We start from the raw sequence: 20,671 nt of genomic DNA, 5'->3' as shown, positions 1-20,671 counted from the left end.
AGGAATGATGGGCTCACACAAACACAGACCGCAACATTCAAAGGCTGCTCACCGTTTAAAATAACTGAACATTTGAACTGCAGAACTAAATATGTGATCTACGCTCTGAAATGTATATGCGACAAAATATAGGGAGCACCACCCGGGAGGTCCGTGGCAGAATAAGGGAACACTTGAACAGTATCTACTCACAGGACCCTAAACTGCCCCTGGCCAGCCATTGGCAGAAATACCACCAAATGGAGGACAAGAGCAAGATACGGTTCATCGGACTCCGATCAGTGAAGATGGGAACAAGAGGAGGCAACAGAATGCTGAAATTGTGACAAGAGGCAAAAATAATTTGCCGCTACAGATGTGTAAAAAATGGATTCAACAGTGATCATGACTACAATGTTTTTCTGTAATGCTCACCGTTCACACTCATAACAGCTACCCTGTCACCTACCACTGACATTCTTTTCTCTTCTATGCACCACAACCAGACCCTCCACCAAAGACTTGGCTGTAGGATCCTACTCACATGCCATGCAACACATGACCACCTCCTCCAGACTGGACCACACACGACCTTGCCATAACCAGACATGACCCAGTACCAGAAATGACTGACATCAGGAGGCAGGTCTGCTTCCTCACTATAGGGCCTATATCTCTGAGGCCTCCATCACAAAAGCCTCACTATTTTTCAAATTAACAAACCACACTTCGGACACGGACCGCAATTTAGCAATCTCCTGAGACCATGGCAACTCTCACACCTGAGGTCCCCAGACATTACCTCCTCATTCCCCAGAACCCTAGGGAAAGTGGGTAGCTCTAATTACAGTACACATCCCACAATGCACACTGGCACTGCCAGCATGCACATACGTATATGCCCAAAACACATTGACACGACTCGCTCCAAAGGGCATGCGCCGAGGTAAAGCGACTCCCTGTCGGAGACTCATGGCCACACTTAAACTAACATTGCACTGAACATGCAGCATCCACGGTAGCAGGACGCAACAACACCACTAGCAACCGCCATTTAGGTAAGACATCCGAACCCCGGGATAGACTGCACACCATGCCCCTAGGACCGGAATAGCACTTACCACAAGTGAATTACTCCCCCAACTCAGGCCACTTACTCCGCCAGCCCGCAGATGGATCAATAGAGATCCACCACAACCACGGGATACTCTGACCCCCACAGGACACAAACCCCCCCCACAACGATGCCTCCAACAAACCGCTGCATAGTCCGAAAACACGAGGAACCAGTAAAAGGCCGCTACCCCTGGGACCAGCACCCTATATGGGACGAACCACTGCACATCGCATGGCACTGCCAGCCCTCACCCCTGAATCCACCCACTAGGGACCCACTAGGGATCACAAGCCTCAACAGGGGATGAGCACTAGCCAACCAATATATATACGAAAACCCAGCCCCCTCTCCAATCAGCTTGAATCACCATTAGAACCATCACCAGACTGAACTGATGCATCCTTACATTACAGGGATAACAAGAGCCCAGCTGTAAACACAGAAATAATCGCAGCACACCACCAAGAACCCCGCAGGAGGCTAGGACCAATACTACGAGGACCACACCTCCAACATTTTACCATGCTTGACTGACTTCTAGACCAATTGCTAACCTTGCCACTTTCCCTTTCTCTCCTTCTCCCCATCGGGCTCAATGGGAAGGCACTAATAACGGTACCGCAAATTGGGGTACCGTTATTAGCTCTAAAGTCCCTTAACGGGTCCCGTCCTTAACGCCTGGTAAAACCAGGCATTAAGGAATGGACCCGCTAAGGGAACTCGGAATAGGGCGCAAAGGGATTACCGGCACCGGTGTCCTTACCGGTGCCCGGTATCCCTTTGCGCCCAACTCGTAATGAGGCCCAATGTTTCAATTAAACATCACCAAATATGTAAAATAACTGTTTATACTATTGCATTGTTTATGTCACTAAACACCATGCACCTTGCGCCATCTCACATATTCTATGTCACAAATGTCACACAAACAGACACAATGTGATTACATGTGCGTAATTTTGAACTTGTATCAGCCTTGAAAAGGACCTATGGGTTGAAACACGTTTCGGCTGACCTTAAACTGGGACCAAGAGCCCACACTGTAAAAAAGTAAAAACGAAAAGCCGAAATAAACAAAAAACTCGTTGCACCTAGCACAAAATCGCAAGAAAACAGCGTGGAAAATGTATTTCTTCGTCTAGAAACGAATACGAGGTATCCAGGGGGAAAAAAAAAAAAAACTTTGTCTCTACATCTATCGATACACTGGGTTGATTCCTTCAATGAGACCTAAAAGCTACCATGAGAATATCATGTTTAGGAGGTCGGGATATCAAGGTGAATGTGAGAGTGGTGGCCTCTTCATTACCCATCAAACTGTAGGAAGGGATACAGCTGCTGAAAACGGGGTGATCTTACAAACCATAGTTTCATTTCATAGTTTGGGAGGGGTAGTGAGGGGCGGGGGCGGGGGGGAATTTAAGTGTTTGAAAGGTGTCGAGCATTTAAGTAGGGTGACAATGAGTTAATGGTTCAAAAGTGAGTTTAGAGGCATGGATGTGCTGACCAACGTTGTCAAACGGATTGAACACCAATGCATCAGTGCATCAATGAGAAGAATGCAAGCATAAATAATAATAAAAGGATTGTCAGAGGATTTGATCGATATGATCATGTCCATGTAAATAGAAAGCCACATATGTTCTGTTATGTTAATGGGAATTTGTATAGCACCTTTCACCATGCTCTGTATGTTGAACACCCTCGGGGACCGCAGTCCAGGTAAGTTTAAATGGTCAGAGAATTCAATCGTGCGTGTGTGCTCTAGATATGTGTACATCTATGCCAGATTTATCGTGGGGGCTAGCTGAATTCTAATGCTCGAGGTGGTGTGCAGAGTATTTGAGACAGAGGGCCTCATTACGACCCTGGCGCTAAGGGGTTAACAGCGCCGTAAAAGGCTGCGGCGCCGTTAACCCCTTAGCGCCTAATTATGAGGTTCCTTTTGTGGCTCCCGACCTTAAAGACTGTTCTGGGCCAGCCGCTAAAGTAGGGACCCGCAAAGGGACCTTGAAGGTAATTACGGAACCGCAATTTGAGGTACCGTAATTACCGCCTTCCCCATTCCCAATGAGCCCTATGGGGCAAAAATGGGAATGGGGAAGGGCCAATGGTGCATGGGGAATTCCCGCCCGCCAACCTTGGAATGGGGTGGTAATTCCCCATTGCACCATGGCGGACTCGTTACAATACCGGCAGCAACCATGGTGCTAATAGCGCCATTGGTTATCGCTGGTGTCTTAATGAGGGCAAGAGAGTATGTGTACAGCTAAGCCGAATACCTTGGGATGGGTATTTGCATTATAACGAATGTGGTGGGTGTACAGTGTGTAGGGTATGTGGGATTATGTGTTCAGCTTGGCCAAATGTATTGTGGAGGATAGCTGCATACTAATATTCGAGGTGCTGTGCAGGGCTAATCTTCACACTTCTAGCAAACTGTGGTGCACTGCGGCTAACTATAGTGCATGACACTGTTCAGCACAGTGGCTAGCATTTGGGCTACCTTACACAATTAGACTAAATGCAAAATATGGCTACCTTACACAATTAAGCTAAATGCAAAATATGGCTACCTTACACAATTAAGCTAAATGCAAAATATGGCTACCTTACACAATTAAGCTAAATGAAAAATCTGGCTAATTTACACTAGTAGGCTAAATGCAAAATATGGCTACCTTACACAATTAAGCTAAATGAAAAATCTGGCTAATTTACACTAGTAGGCTAAATCATCTGCCAGTGCGTAATCTCCCCTCCCCCCATCATTTCTGATCAAAATCCAGTTCTGCGCAGTGTAGACATGCTAATATCAATATTGATACATGTTTATTCATGAAAATAAAATACGATGAGGGAGCGGAGGCAGCAAGACAAGTGATGCAACAGTTTGCTGAATAAAATACAATGCCATTAATTCCGATATTGTTCAGGATAACTAGCTAACGCAGGCTCCACAATAGATCACGGTTTATTTGAATAACGTTCACGATTACAACTCCTAAAGTAATTGACATAATAAACTTTCTGAATGCAAAATTTAATAAAACAAAGATGGATACAGGTAGATCCTAATGATATGGCATCTGGGAGGACTGTGATATGAAAGTATCCAGTTATTATAATGCATTCATTTGCAGCTGTCAAGTGGAGCACTGTGTAAATGAGCCCATGATAGTTTTACTTTTGAGGCATGCTTGTTTTATTTATAAAAGCAGCCATTCCAAAAAGAGGTGTACAAAAGCAGCATCCCACAGCTAGGTGTAATGTTTCTGGTTATAAACGGACCTTCGGGGAATTTTTAAATTGCCTACATTCATTTATCCACAAACTGACCAGTGGAATCATCTAATCTGAGGATTTTGTGACCAGTTGTGAGTATGTTGGTAGCTGTACAAAAAAAAAAAACATTTTAATGCCTACTACCGTTAAAACACAACCTAAATATGAGTGCAACTGCATGGCAAATTGGCGGCATGGGTCTAAAGAAAGTGATGCTTGGGATATGTGTTATATATCCCATACAGAATTTTTATTAACCCTATATATTAACCCTATGCAGCATGTTGCGCTTCTATGACCTGGATGGCATAAATATCCCAATCATACCACACTGTTGATTCAAGGATGTTTTTAAAATAGGAAATTTGTGAAGTATCACAAGTTCTGTTCATGTTACCACCATACTTATAGTAAGGCCCATGTTAACTCAGTCTTTATCCAAGAATATCCAGCACCGACCCCCTAGAGCAGTGGGGAGGTGCTTATAGTTTGTAGGTGCTTCCCGGGGGGTTTTAGACCATGTAAGGAAAAAAAATCCATGACAGGGGAAACAACTTGAATCACAATGAACATGATGGAGAAAAAGCGATCCTGGAATATAACGTAGGCATAGTAGATCAAGAATCAGCAAATGGCAGGATGGAGCAGGTAAAGAACAAAGAAATATCAAGGTGGAGTACCACAAAGGAAATACACCAATCACGGGCTAAAAAGATTCACAGATCTTTTATTACTGTGCAGTTTACAAAGCAAAACAGATAATTTGTGGTCTAGCGTTTGTGCCTAGTTCACATACAGATTTTACAATATCATGCGAAGGATTACATAAGTTTGTATTCCCATGAAGGCATAATAGTGATGTATGTTCTCCGATCCTGCGGTAAGCCTAATTCCAAGTTCTTCACAATGTAGTTCAGCTAAAGCATACGCTTGGGGTTTGTTCTTCATTGTCCCAATGTTTATACAAGGATGAGGCTTGTGAGCGCAGACAACACTTGAATGACAGTTCATATGAAGCACAAGGTCTCTTTGCTCAGGTTAAACAGTCGGCTCTCAGACAGCCTAAACATTAATAGAACTCAAAGGTCGAAAGGCTTGACTGCAAGTCGAAAACATAATCCACCATTTTAGAAGGTAGAACACATGAGTGAAAGTCAAAATGGCGGATGAATCTTAAAATGGCGGCAAAGTTAACTAAAAAATCAGAACTTTGTAATGCGGTTTTCCGTGTAGGGCGAATAGGTTTAGGCCAATATAAATACTAAGGAGGCACTATATAATTACCGTTTAACACAGGGAGGAAAAAGGAAATGGGAGACAGGTTATCCACATAACGAAGGAAGAGGAAGAGAACAGACTGGAGGAAGAAGGCAAGGAGAGGAGCACGAACCGGCAAGGGAAATGAAAGAACCCTAGCAACTAAGCTGCGACACAAAGCTTATTGTAGTGTGAACGCTCATCTCCTGTGGCCCCATCGACTGTTGTACCAACATCGACATCATCTAGATGCCACAATGCATACCTCCTTGTTGGATTTTCTGACATTCAGAGGTATGTGGTGGACATCTTGGGTTGGGTGATGAACGGCCCTCCTTCCACCTTCTGCATTGCGTAACCTCCAATGGTGCCATAGCGACAGCACTTCCTGATACTTTCTCCTCTGTGTGCCTTCTTTGCTTTCTGTAACTATGTTGGTTTTTACCACACCAATGCTGGAAGATCATTTTATAAATTAGGCATTCTGAGAAATTCCCATGTATTTGCGGCAGGTATGTTATTGCTCTTTTCATGGTCACTTGTTCAATTTACCACAGCTTAAAACTTAAGTTGCAGGGACATTAAGGTGAGAACTTAACGCAACATACCGCTCTTTTTTTTAACAAATCTTTATGAAACATTGTAGACTGGGGGGCCTGCAGACTTTTAATCACATATGAAATTTCAGTCAAATCTGTTACTCGAATCAAAAGTTATTCACCTTAACTATAGGGTGTCTATTGCCACACTATTATATATATATATATATATATATATATATATATATATATATATATATATATATATATATATATATATATATATATATATATAAAGGATTTTGTTTTGTATGTTGCTAGTGACATATAAACAGTGATTGTGAAACCTCTCATCACCTTCTGCATATATAAAAAAATATATACGTATTGCAACATAAACGTTCTATTGAAGTGTGCCTGTTAATCCAGCAATATAATAATAAATACCTATACACAATAACTACTACAGTATGCACCATTGAAGTACAGTATTTTTAATCTAGTAAAATAGGCGATTACAATCATACATCCAAACCTATCAGAATCTTTAGTAATGTTAAACTTGGAATTAACAGTTATTAATACAAAAATGATTGCCCACATTTGTTAGTACAAAACCGATACATACGCAGAGCATCAATGCATACAACCCTCAGGCACAGACAGGAGAACTGTAGTAAAAAGGAAACAAAGACCACAACCAGAAAATTACACTAACATTAGAGGGCATAATCATGTACAAAAAATTAATTCTCTGTCTGTGGCCAGCTTATTGTTCCATTTTTGTGCTACATGAGCTCAGACTACACCGTCATGAAAGTACCTTTAGAACAGAACAGAATGATAAGGTGTCCATATACAACACCTTTACAGTATGTGCATCATGTTTTTAATTTAATATGAGCATATCACCTACGTTGCTTAAAAGTTGCACCTAAAGAAAACAGCCATTCTAGTGGTGTGATGTCATCACTGATGCCATATTTGATGTCCTGGGTGTTAGTGTTAGCGGTACATGGTGGTGGCACAAGTTATGGTTGCATTGCTTGCCAGATTAGAGGCCAAAGAATGACCTCAATTGACATCAAATTCATTTATGGCAGACAAGGTCTTTCTTTTAAACATCCTAAAGTTAGTATTGATTAATAACTTTTTCAGGTTGGAGGAAAGGTATTTTCTTCAAGTTTTAGGGACACGTATGGGAGCAGCCATGGCTCCCAGCTATATGAATACATATATGCTTTACTTGGAAACATAACATGTGGTGAACTCGGCAAGATACATGCAACACTTATCTATGCTCATCAGATATATTGATGATGTCTTTGGGATATGGACTGGACTGATCAGTGACTTAGACAACTTCTTTGAAATGATGAGTCAAATGCACTCCCAGATTAAATTTACCACACTATATAGCAAGACAAAGATTAATTTCCTGGATGTGGAGATATACTATGAGAACTATCTGCTCAACACCAGGACTTTTATCAACTGACAGATTGAAACACATTGCTGTTAGCAACCAGTTTTTATCCTAAGTGCACACTCGACAATGTACCACTAAGTAAATCTATCTATTTTGAAGGGGAAAAAAAGACAGGCCCAAACACTACAGGGCAAATTCCGGTAGAGGCAATACGATAACAAATTAATTACAGGTTTGCTCTCAGTTAAAAACAGGACATTTGCAACTGAGAGATTGGAGACATTGCATCCTGCCCTCAAATCAGGGGATACCCTACTCCTCTGGAAATTGGTCTCAAGAATTGACCTTAAATCTGATCAACCTCTGTCATGCTTCATTAGTGCCAAAGTATGGAAGTCTAATTTTTCAAACATTTTGAAACACTTGTGCATTGGCGCGTTATAAATATCATATCATATCATATCAAAAACATATACTGTGATATCTCCACTTTACCGCACGTTGGTCTTTCCTCTTCTCCGAATGCCTCTTTCTCTCTTCACATCACCATCAAGGAGGATGATATGATAGGTTATTTATAACGCACTTACTACCAATAGGTTTCTAAGCGCGGACCCGGAGATCGAACCTGTGTTGCTCCATATCGTCTTGCTTCCAAGGTGAGCATGTTGCCGCTGAGCTGTCCTCCCGATGAAGAGGCTTTGACTACTTTTAGAGGTGGCAAGGCTTGGGCCCTGACTTAATTCCCCAAGATCTTTTCAAGAATAAGATAAAAATGTGGGCCCCTGTTTTACCTAAAGTTTTTAATATCATTCTCACTTTGGGGGTTACCCAAGATTCGTGGTGCAGAGCGCTGATTGTCCCGATTTATACGAAAGGTGGCATGGACAATCCCGCAAACTACTGCCCGATATCTTTACTAGACAGCTTGGGGAAGTTGTCTGGCAAGATAATTCTTAAGTACCTTCAAAGATGGGTCAGCAGTAAAAATATCATCACAGATTTGCAGCAGGATTTAGGGCAAACAAGGGTACACTGGATCAATGTTTAATATTGTTTTTGATAATTCAGAAGTACACAGCCCTCCTGAAAATATATCTATTTATGGCATTTCTTGATTTAAGAACAGATTTTGATTCTGTGTCTAGGGGTAAACTCTGGCAAATTCTGTCATCCAGTGAGGCCCCATCTAATCCCATTCAGATTATAGCTCCACTTTACTCAAACACAAAAGCCTGTTTATGCTATTAACTGAATGGTGAGAAAACCAGTCATCTTCATGGGTCCTTGGCTGTTGGATAGGGTAGTGTCCTGGCACTGCTCCTTTTTTAATATGCACATACAAGAGATAATTGATGCTCTACTGGGCAGGGCCCAGGACTTTCCAAGATTGGCTTCTTATAAATACCCAGCCCTTTTCTATGCGGACAACACCGTTTTAATCTCAACTACCCCACAAGGTCTAGAACAATCTCTCTATTTTTCTTACCAAAAGCACAGAGTTGGGTTTAAATCTGAATGTTGGCAAATCAAAATCAATGGTGCTTTCCCCTTATCGACCCAAAGCATAAGACAGTTCAGTTAAAAGTAGATTGTGTCATGATTGAACAGGTGGCTCACTTTGATTACTTTGGGGTAATGGTCCAGGTTCCAGGAGTACCCTGGCTGGGTGGCCCAGGTTGACAAGGCAGTAGGAGCACAACCTTGCTACAATTGTCAACACTGTGGGAACATCATTAAGGGTAATACGATCACACACCCATATTCTGGATGGAAAATTGATTTAAGAAATTTTTGTACATGCGACTCGATGAATGTAGTGTACACATTGAAATATCCATGTGGGTACTACAATGTAGGAATGACAACATTAATAGCAAATGTCCATTGGACCGAACACAAGTCCAACATTAGAACTAAAACACTCAAGTCCCCAGTAGCAACACACTTTTTGGAGGCGAGGCATAAAATTTTGCAATTAAAATGTGTAATATTGGAACACGTTTTAATGCCCAAAAGTGGTGGTGACCTTCATAGGAAACTGATGCAAATGGAGATTGCATGGATTGATCTCCTAGACTAACTTTTACAAAGGGGAATACATTGCGAGTAGTTGAACATATAGATTGTGAGCAGGATCTACCTGAGAGGACAAAGTTTATCAATACATACGGTCTGTGCCATTTCAAGGTGATAGTGGTTTGAGCCCAAATGACAGTGTGACCCAGATAAGCATTGATTACAGTGATAGGGTTGGATTGGGAGCGGAACGATCCGGAGAGGCTAACCTTATACTGACCAATAAGGTTAGTTATTCTGCAAGATACAAAGTAGAGGCTAAAAAAGAGCTCATTAGAATGTGAGCACGGTTTACCTCTCAGCTATGGGAGGTTACTCCTTGCCAAGGTAGGAGATTCTGAGGGAATTCGACTTTACTTGTAACCATAACGTCCCTTTAACCAAATTTTTTCACTGAATTGCATAGGTTTTTGTTACTGCAACTTAATCATAACATCCCTTTAACACATTTTTTCACTGAATTTCATCAGTTTATCCCAGTGCACCCTAATTTCCAAATATCTATTTTCAATGGTTACACCTAAAAGTGACCTTCGCCTTCAATGTAGCAACTGTACTGTCTGCAGACAGTATACAAGTCTGCAGACCTGCTTGACAGCTGGAAACATCAACATAACCCAAAACCACTATGTGTACCGTTTACAAAAAAAGAAATCATATATAAGCCAACATTACTAATATTTTGTACACCCCAATATACATCTTTATACAATTAGATGTTTACAAATCTAAAAATAAATGATTCAATGAGCACATAATATTATGGAGTATAACAAATAAAAAGCATAATTTTGCACATCAAATGATTAGTTTAGTACAACTCTTCATACACAGAGACACTGCAATTTAAGAGTGCAAAATATTCTGTCACAAAATAGTAAGTAAACTTTATTTATTTTTGTATTATAACCATTCATTATATACACATTACTTATAAGCAAATATCAGCATTGTATATTTTGACAGAAATGGCAAGCACACTTGAGTGGCTAGAGGAGTACCTTCCCAAAGATGAAATGAGTGATGACCAACTATCTAACAGTAGAACAGATATGTTTTAAAGCAAGCAAATAATGTATCTTAGAGAACTTAATTAAATATTCATTTCTTATTTTTTAAACTACAGAATGTAGAAGAAACCACACTCAAAACTAACCATGAAGAAGTTCAACAACTAAAAACAGAATCCCAATTATCAAATCTACAAAATGAAATTACTAACTTGTCTTTAAAAAAAGAATTTATAAGATATGTGAAAAATCATGTAATTAGAAATGTTGATTTTCACTGCCCTGTTTGTACCTACCCCACTTTCTCCCAGCAATCACCTGAATCAATTAATGAAAATATAAACGGCAGACATTTTGATGAAACTTCTCTCCCTCTTTCTCCTCATCATGACTTTGTACAACCTCCAAAAAAACCCTATTTTTGTTTCAAAGTCTATTTCCCTCATCCCTTTCTTAAAATAAATAATTATAAATCTCATTTGTGTCTTTTTTTACTGAAATTTAATATGGTTAAGGGGGCACTGTTGAGCAGCTAAGAAATGGCTGCCTGATAAGGAATCTCCGGCTCAGGCAAACATACTGAAAGTAAAATATCCTCAATAGTGCCTGCTACATGAGTTTCTCACACTGAGAAAGGAGCATTGTGGTGAAGGGCACCAGCAAACCCGATCTGGGGTCCCTCGGCAGCTCTATAGCTGTGCCCCAAACACTTGAAGTTCCTGCGCTGCGACATGACTGCCACGGTTGGCCTAGACCTCCAAGGAGGTGGGAGGAGCCAGTTCCAGAGCCCGGAGTGGTGAAGACCTCGCCGAAGGGAAGAACACAGGCCCTAGGACCCCACAGAGCCTGCTTGAGTACACCACAAAAGTGGCAGCATAACAACGCAGATGCGGGGACCGATAACCTACAGTGGGTTCGCTGTTGTGATCCCTCAGAGGGTGAAATAAGATCTGGGCCGTCATACACCGAAGCTGCCATAAAAGTGAGACGAGGTGCGACCAGATGAATCTAACACCTACACCTCCTTCCAGAACGCACTGGAGGAGGCATATTGCTTCAACCCACAACTGCACGGTGAGTGAGCCTCACGGCATCCCAACCCCCTGGGACGATTACTGCGTCAGTGCATAGCAATCAGCACAACCAGTGTATCAACATCCATATTGGCTACATCCACACACCACCACAAAAGGGGAGCACACTAGAGGAGTGGGAAATGTGACCCGACCCTCCTGAAGTTCGGGAATACACCTGGCTAAGCAAGGCGCAGACCATTACATCCCGACAATTTTAGACCAGATTATCGGACATATAAGAGCAGAAAAACAGTGCGACAGCCTTGGGGGGGGTGACCGCAGTAGGCCATCCAGCACAACACTGCTCTGCCTAATTGGATAGTGAACCCGTGCACTAGTGGGGTCCTCCTTTGGTTTGGCAGATAAAACAGGATATTGCTGAGCCCACGATGAACCGAAGCGACCAAGGAGCCCACATCAGCAGACGCCTGTGGCGCAGAAGTGGCCGGAACTGACCGCGCACACCGAAATAGACTGCTATCCAAGAGATGACCACCACGACAAAGACAGTGAACCCACGACACAACAAACCTGAAACCCCACAAACAGAGTGGACAGAAACTACTAACAGTCCATGGCAGAGAGAATGGTTATTAGCATCCACAGGTTAAATCAATCCACAATTACAACAACTCCTGGCAATATGACAAAAGGAGCCAGCAAGAAGAAAGGCCATATGTATTCCTTCAGCGGCCCCTGAGCCACTGCCCCAGAACCAGCAACCCCATCCAGTGAGGGCGGCGGAGATGCTATGGAAGAGAGTAGTCGGGAAGTCACCTCCTGATTGCCATGCACAGCGGATTTATGGAAATAAACTTAAAACTGGATGATATAGTGGCAACAATGGGCTCCCTTTGATCAAAACTGGAAAAAGAGGGTGGGCACATTAATGAAGTAGAAACAGAATCAGTGCAGCAGAAGACAGGATAGGCCAACATGACCACGACATAGCGAATTTTAAAACAGAACTCACCAGCGTAAAGAATAAATGCGAAGACCTAGAGTTGTGATTGAGGCGAAACAACATACACATTATTGGACTAATGAAGTCTCCATGTATAGGCCCAATGGAACCCTTCATTGAGGCACTAATAAAGTCACTATTTGACACTGCAACCTTTTCAACACACTTCCTGGTTGTGCAGGCGCATCAATCTCTCGCCCCACTGCCACATCCTGTAGCACCACAGCGCACAATCATTGCCATAATGCAAAATTATAGGGACAGAGGCACTGTCCTGGAACTTTCCAGAGAACTAGGAACACTCTGGTACGAATCTAACGATATTCATATCTACCCAGACTTCGCAGCCAGAGTCCAAGCCCAGAGAAGAATATTTGACCCGATGAAATGGCTACTGAGTGCACAATGAGTTCCCTGTGCCCTAATATTCCCAGCAAAATTAAGAATACAGCATGGCGGCGGAGCACACTATTTCGAAAATCTGTTAGATGCAATGTCCTATGTGGAAACATTTATTCCTGCCCCACCGCTGATCCATGACAGGGCCCATACTGAGCCCCAAGAGGGGGAAATGATATAGGGACAGTTGGTGATTGAACAGGAATTATTGTAATGATAACTGTTTTATTTCACACCATCGTAAGCAGGCACACTCGATAGTTTAAACCGGCCTGACCCGGTGCTCTATCGTGGAAGACCAGGTAGACATGGCCTCCTTCGAAGCACCTCAGGGAGTTTACAAGGTTATTTCCGAGGTACATAATCAAGTTGGGGTAGATGGTGTGGGTGGGGGGTGGCGGGGAAGAGTTAAACAAGTTGAGAAGTGGGGGCGAGCGGGATTATGGAAGACCAACTAAAGTGGTCCCAGAGAAAAGTTGGAAAAGGGAATAAGGGAAATAAAACTTGCAGCTGGGTAAATGTGTTGATGCAGAACCAAGAGGCAAATATTGATGTTCAGAAGGACAAACAAGGTCAATATACCCTAACTAGAAACAAATGGGTGTACTTATGACATTGATATCATGGAACGTGTGAGGCCTGAACAATCCCATCAAAGCTAGGAAGGTATGGTCCTATCTCGAAAGACAATCCCCTAGCATCTTGATGTTGCAAGAAACACATGCCTTGGGGACAGCACATAACAAACTTGAACCAAAACGGGGACAACAAAGATATTATACCTCATACTCATCGCAAGCAAGAGGGGTGATTACCCTAATACACAAATCACTAAGATTTCTAGTTGAGGTTGTCTAATAGACCCTGATGGGAGATACGTCATTGTTACTGGGACAATAAATAGCGAGAAAATTACATCAGTCAATACATATGGTCCAAACATTGATGACTCTAGTTTCTCTGCCCACATATCCAAACTAATTGGGAAGACAATAGACACTCCTGTCCTATGGGGTAGGTACTTCAACATGATCATAGACATAACTAAGGATAGATCCAGCAGCAGCCATTGGTGTATCACTGCAGCAGCCCAAACAGTTAAACAAATAATGACACAGCATGCACTAATAGATGCATGGAGAGAGGAACACCCAAACAATACCGAATATACGTATTACTCCACAGTGCATGACAGATTGTTCTGTGTTGACATTTGGTTGATTCCAGCATCATGGTCAAATACGCCACGCAGAAACACGATCTTGTCACGCACCCTATCAGATCACTCCCCAGTGGCGATAACCCTAACATTAACAACTAAATTTAAACCTCGACCATTATGGAGGATGGCACCAGCAGCACTATCGGACACTGTGTTGGTGTCAACCCTAATCAAATAGAAGAGTTCTTCACAATAAACAAAAGATCAGTAACAAGCTACGCAAGGATATGGGAGACATTTAAAGTATGGTTGTGTGCCACATTGATATCCTCCACATCTGTCAAACGCACTGGACAGGACCTCAGCAAAATAGAACAGACACTAAGGGAACTCAAACATGAATACGGGTCAACTGGAAATAGAGCACTCCTGGGATTAATTAAGGCTAACCTATTGAAGTTTCGTGAGATAGCAGACCAAGAGGTACGCTTCATGGTGAAACAGGTTCAGGCCCGTAGATATGGTGAAGAGGACAGATCTGGATGCCTCCTAGCGGGAGTGGCTAGAAGCGAGAGTGGGGCACAATATATCACCGGAATAGAGGGGACTTCAGAGACAGTTCATACCTGAAACAGAAGAGATAAACATGGTGTTTTTTAACTATTATCAGAAATTATACACAAATACTGATATTAGTACAGTGGAGGAAGTAGTTTGATACCTAAATGGGTTAGCCATCTCCAGTCTAAACGACAAAGCCAGTGACATACTAGGCGGACCAATTACACTTGAGAAAGTGGCAGAGGCTATCTCCTCTCGGGCCTCGGGTAAGGCACCAGGTCTGCATAGAACTTCATAAGACATATATGGACGTCCTGGCACCCGGCCTTCTCAGGGTATGGGAGGAGCTCTCCAACAATCACTGTCTGAAGCGGTAATAACTATGCTACTGAAACCTGGTAGGCCACCCGGAGAAGTGTGCTCTTATTGTCCACTGTCACTAATAAACTCAGATGCAAAAGTGGTGCAAAAACTCTGGCAAACAGGCTGATCTCACACATTCCTAGTCTTGTACATTTGATAAGTCAGGTTTCATACTGGGTAGATCGACGGCCCTAAATCTGCAACGTCTATTCAGGATCATATCACAGATAGACCCCCGAGCCTCTGCAGTTGCTGCCTCATTGTATGCTGACAAGGTATTCAAAACAGTTTCATGGAACTTCCTATTTGGCGTACTGGGATGATTCGGTCTGGGAGAGCGATTAATAAGTTATTGGAGGCAACTATATACTAACAGCCAAAGTGCATACGAACAGGAGCTTATCCACACCATTTAAGTTGGCCAGGGGTACACAACTGGGTTGCCCCTTCTCATCCCTCCTGTTCGCTCTCACAATAGAACCACTTGCATGACGGATTAGGGACCAACATGGACAGAGAGGGATACATATAGCGGGACCCCCACAGATAATCTCACTATATGCAGACAACACCTAATTATACTTAAAAAATCCCAGAACAAATATCAAACCGGTAGTGGAAGAAGTAGCCAGGTTTACATATCACTCGAGGTACAAGATTAATACCACAAAATCTGAGTTATTTCCACTCACGGAGAACATTAGAGAACCAGAAGACTATTATGGATTTCATTGGGCCCAAACTACCTTTAAATACTTAGGGGTTGTAATATCTCAAACACAGAAACTGCTATGTGAAAATAACCATGAAGTGTAGAACAATACACTAGAAGTTAAATTGAACCTATGGTCCAAGTACCCTATTTCATTACATGATTGAATCTCACTCTTGAAGATGATAGTAATGCCCAAACTACTTCATTATTTTAATACCATGTCAATATGGGAAGGACACACATGTTTTACTAAGCTCTGAACATTGGTGGTGCAGTTTATATGGGGAGGTAAAGTGGCCCGAAAGAACTGGGAATCCAATACGGAACCCTATGATAGAGGAGGCATAGCGGCTCCAGATTTCGAACTGTACTACCTGTCAGTGCAGGCACACTATGCAGGATATTGGTATAGACAAGACCACAATCCACAACATCAAGTACTGGAGCGCTATGGGGCATTCCCAGCTGATCTCATATCAGCCATTTTAGATGACCACTATGTAGACTAATGTACATTTGAGCCAGTGCGCACAACAGGGAACGTGTGGAGTCGAATATTTAACCAGCTGGGCATAGACAACCCCTAATGTGGCAGAATCCCATTGTGGAACTGTCCACTGCTCCCTTTACATTCAATAGAGATATTCTGATAACATGCGACCCAGGGAAAACCATGAAACTGGGAGATCTATATCCAGAGGGCAGATTTGTTACGGAGGAAGAATTTAAACTGAAATTTGGAATTAACCCTGTACAGATGCCACAATCCTATTGCATGCGAGCAGCGGTAAGGAAGAGGTGGCCGTCATTCCCCAGGAACCGATACTGTGTGACTGTGTTGAAATGATGGTGCAAGGAGATAACCAGAAAGGTCTACTGTCTAGGCTATATGGGAAAGTACAAGGGGGAGTGAGCAACACAACACAGCAAAAATGAAATAGGAAGGAGATATAGGGACAAATATAGATGAGACCAAATGGCAAAGGTATTGTCTCCTAACAAAAGATGTCTCACTAAATGCACAACTCTGACTCATACAATTCAAAGTGCTGAACAGACTACACACTAAAGTGGCATGATTCTCCCCTAAAACAACAGATAAATGTCTGAAATGTAGACAAAAAGGGAGCAAACACTATGCACATGTTCTGGAGATGCCCTAAGGTGACAAAATTCTGGAGGGAGGTGGCTGAAGCATTGCACACAATAACCAAGATTTCCCCTACAGTCCCCCCTCAAATATTTACTAGGGTACCTCGGTAAGGTCAATATAAAAAATACCTAGACTATTCAACATAGGCTGTATAACAGCAAATACATGTATCTTGTTAAAATGGAAATCTAACTCAACACCGAAAATACATGAATGACTCAGAGAACTGACATATGCAAATGAAAGGGAAGAGGGATATGTTGGAACAGTGACAGCAATGAGGGTTCCTAGATTATATGAGAGATGAACATGAGTTAGAGCTGATGATATAGATACCAATGACTATAAAAGCAAGAAGTATTATGTGTTTTTTGTGAAACTGTGATGATGTAAATGTATAAGATGCTGGACTTCCTGTAACCCACCTGCAAGCAATCTAAACAAAGTGTAAAAAATAAAGATTAATGTGCTTTGTTTCAAAAGAACTTTTCGCATATTATAAATACATTATTGAAAATTCATTAATAATGTGTTTGCATCTTCATGTAAAAACATAAAATATATAATTTACAAGTAACAAATAGTCTAAAAATGTTTTAATGGTAATACAAAATTTTGGTTCTTTCCTTACTTCAATACCAGTTTGATTCTATCTCAGCCAGATATCGTAAAGTGCAATTTGTACCGACTTGTTTCCAGTATTTATACAATAAAGCAAAAAGTGTTGCTCTTAATACTTTCATAATTATAAACAAATATACCCAGATTAGTCACGTATATTGTCCCATTACGTCTACAGTGAGTTAGTACGTGCTGTGCTGTTTATAAATTATTCTTAAGGTTACACATACAGCAATTTCTGTCTTCTGCAAGAAATCCCTGCTTAGGGTCAATAAATGCCAGGAATGTGAGTTTACCAGTTCTTAAAAACGTTAGAAAGCTCTGTAAGTCAGGTGATGAACACAACTCCAAACACCCCCGAGGTACCTTAAATTTATGAATTAATGGTTGTATTACACTATAGTTTTTATGTTACTCTAAGTCAGAATCCCTGTCCCATTTTTCTCGTTATCAACAAATGACTTTTGAAGACTTTGGTAATGTTTTTCCCAATCCGGGGACCCTTTGAGTGTCTTTTGTGTTGTGTTCAACAATTTCTCAAACTTCTCATTTTCTCTAGAACATCTGGTTTCGCCCAATAGTTTCAATAATGGGCACAGAGGCATAGACTTAGACTTAATATTTAGCAAACACCTTCTTATGATTGCTAATGTAGATAGCGAAATTAAGCCCAATTCTAATCTTAGCAATTCGATTGGAACACTAGGGCCAAGTCCGAGTACAGCTCTCCAGAACTTACCCTCTAGACTCTTGAGCCAGGTCAAATTACGTATATATATATATATATATATATATATATATATATTCAATGAAAAAACGTTGTTAAAGGGACGTTATGGTTAAGTTGCGCTACTAAAAACCTATGAAAATTAAGTGAAAAAACGTTGTTAAAGGAACGTTATGGTTCCAAGTAAAACTGAAAAAACCCTGAAATTCGCCAGTTATGGTAAGCTAGGCAACCATAACTCGCGCCACCACTGTGCACTGCTAAGACTAACACCCAGGACATCAAAGATGACATCACAAATGTACCCCCCTCTAATTTTGCTCCCTCTTGACAGAATCCCACCAAACTTTGCAAAAACATTTATATTTAGATCGTTTTTCAGTTTGCCAAATTAAGTGTATATTCGTCAAATGGCACCTCATTTATAAACCTTTACATTATTTTGGGACCCCCCCTCTAATTTTGCCGCCTCTTGACAGAATCCCACCAAACCTTTCAAACCCATTCTGGATCCGTTCAGGAATAAAACTGCAAAATTACATGCAGTTCCATTAAGTGGCCCCAAAGTTATAAGCCATCCAAGAACTGCTTTTCTCCAAACCAGTAATGCAGAGGTGTCCGTGAATTTTCAGAGGACTTTTCACAGCAAAAACACCTGTTTTTTTGCTTCTTGCAGCCATATCCCATCCTCATCACCCCTCACCTCCTCAGAGATTATTTGATAAGTTTGACAAGTGCAATGTTGTGTTTTTTAATATGTTTTTACCGTGATGTTCGCGGACACTGGCAGATGTCTGCGAATCCAAGATAGCGGGCATTTCCAAAAATCTGACACACTTCACGCTCTTCAGCATCCAATCAGCAGACACGTTGCATGTCCGTGGACATGACGCAAGCCGATTAACCAATCATTGTCCTGTCCGCATAGATATCACTAATTTTTTGTGACCTACCTTTTGGTCATTTTTAAAAAAAACTACTGGACGGATTTTCACCAAATTTACAAAAGCACACTTTCTGGACTAAGCTGCAACTCCTGCCGCAAATTTGGTCAAAATCCATCCAGCGGTTTGGGCTGTAGGCGTGAGCCAAGTTTTTCCCCCATTCAGTCTGTAGGAAAAAAAGATATTTTGGGACCCCCCCTATAACTTTGCCCTCCCTTGTCCAAAACTCAACAAACTTTGCCGAGTGGGCCATATACATTTTTTGCAAAGTTTGGTGAGGATTCGTCCAGGGGGAGCAAAGTTATAAGCCGCCCAAAAAGTGCTCTTCGTATGGGATTAGCAATTTAATCATAACTACACAGCCACTAACGTGGCTGTGTAATATATAGTCCTTCTATGCCATACAGCATATTGGGACAAAAGCACTGCTTGTATAGTAGAAGGATACATTGAAGACTGGATCCAGCACTCTCTCTAACTCTCTTGGAAATCATTGCAGTTAGGGTGATTGCCTTCCTACATTCCTCCCATATCATCTCTGAATATCCATCAAAAGTGCTCATGATAATGGCCAAATATTTGTAGCGTTTAACTTGCTCAATGTATTGATCTTTAACTTCTAGTTTGGGGACATCTTTTGCTCAGTACACAAAGTGCATAACTTTTGTCATAGTTTATAATGGGGCTGTTTAAATCTGCATAGTTTTGTAATTCCTGCAGTGATCTCCTGATGTCGGTATACGTACGGTCACATATTATCAAACTGTCAGCTTACAGGATACAGTTCACTGTTTCACCCTTGTATTTAGGGGGACAGTTGTTTACTTTAGCAAACATTATGGGTAAATCTGCGTGATAGATATTGAACAGCAGGGGCACCAACACGCAACCCTGCTTCATGTCTTTCCCAGTGGCTACAGTGGAGCATCTAATATCCCTTCGCACTTGCAACATAGTGTCCTCATGTAGACAACTCATGGCTCTCAATACGTTAGGAGAGCAATCCAGTTTTTCGAGCTTGTACCACAAGATATTCTGGTTGATTGTATCGAAAGCTGCGTGAAAATTGACCATCACTACGTATAGATATGGTCCATTTTTACTTTTGTTTTTGTTTATTAATCTATCCAGAATCTTTATACAGTGTGTGTTACTTGACCCTGCTCTAAATCCCATCTGAAATCTGTCTGGAATATGATTTTGTTCCTCCCATTTAGTCAACTGTTGCAATAGTAATGACGCAAACACCTTCCCCGTTATGTCGAGCATTGCTAATAGCCTACAATTTGCC

The sequence above is a fragment of the Ambystoma mexicanum genome, chromosome 10, assembly GCF_040938575.1.
Source record: "Ambystoma mexicanum isolate Mex_15411 chromosome 10, UKY_AmexF1_1, whole genome shotgun sequence".
Taxonomy (NCBI): domain Eukaryota; kingdom Metazoa; phylum Chordata; class Amphibia; order Caudata; family Ambystomatidae; genus Ambystoma; species Ambystoma mexicanum.
Note: the sequence above shows the minus strand (reverse complement) of the source record.